General features: G+C 38.8%; 1 protein-coding gene across 1 annotated transcript in view; it reads right to left on the bottom strand.

Moving 5' to 3' along the window:
* The window catches only part of FSD1L (fibronectin type III and SPRY domain containing 1-like), a 72,756-nt gene that overhangs the window by 66,401 nt on the left and 5,428 nt on the right, over positions 1–927 (bottom strand). The window lies entirely within an intron of this gene.

Here is a 927-nt window from a genome sequence, read left to right as displayed (position 1 = left end):
TGATTTAATCACTGTGACCTCAAAGAATGTTCCTCAAAAGTGCATTAGAAAGGCTTAACAACGCCTATAAAACAAGACTAGTAACCCTTATTTTCTAGTCAATGAAACTCTTAAGTTTCCATGAAACAATTTAGATGTACAACAATGCTAGAATCTTTCAAAAGACTGAGGTTTTTTTTTTTCGAGACAGGTTCTTGCTCTGTCACCCAGGCTACAGTTCAGTGGGTGTCATCACAGCTCAATGCAGAATCTGGAACTCCTGAGCTCAAGTGATCCTCCTGCCTTAGCCTCCAGAGTAGCTGAGACTACTGGTGAGTGCCACCACACCTGGCTAATTCTTTTATTTTTTGCAGAGAAGGGGTCTCGCTGTGTTGCTCAGGCTGGTCTTGAACTTCTGGCCTCAAGCAATCCTGCCACCTTGGCCTCCCAAAGTACTAGGATTATAGGTATGAGCCAACTCACTCAACCTTAAAAGACTAAAATTTTATTCTTAAACTGAATATATTTAAACAACTATTCCTTAAAGCCCAAACTAAAAATCTAAAATTCATGGATCACTCTCTACACTACAGGATCCACGTGGTTAGGTATGTTTTAATTCACTTTGACTTTCTTGGTTTACTTCTAATAGTACAGCTGAATTCAAGTGTCCCTCCCTCCTAGTTTTATTTCTGAAAGGAGAAAATAATGGGAAAGCATAGAGACACTTTTAATTTCCTCAAACCACCTAATTAACTTGACGCTCTCCTTCATGGCCCCTCCTTTTAAAACCAATAACTCCCACAATATACCTCAACTTATCTTCCAACATTAGTAAGTGCCCAGAAGTATACATCAGTGATTTGCAAAGTTCTAGAGATATGCTATTATCTTCTCATTTCTGTCCTTAGTTTTCCTTCTCACTCCTGCTGTTTCTCTGTATAACTT

Source organism: Propithecus coquereli, unplaced genomic scaffold (genome assembly GCF_000956105.1).
Source record: "Propithecus coquereli isolate 6110/MARCELLA unplaced genomic scaffold, Pcoq_1.0 Scaffold130, whole genome shotgun sequence".
NCBI lineage: Eukaryota > Metazoa > Chordata > Mammalia > Primates > Indriidae > Propithecus > Propithecus coquereli.
Note: the sequence above shows the minus strand (reverse complement) of the source record. Positions and strands in the feature narration are given on the sequence as shown.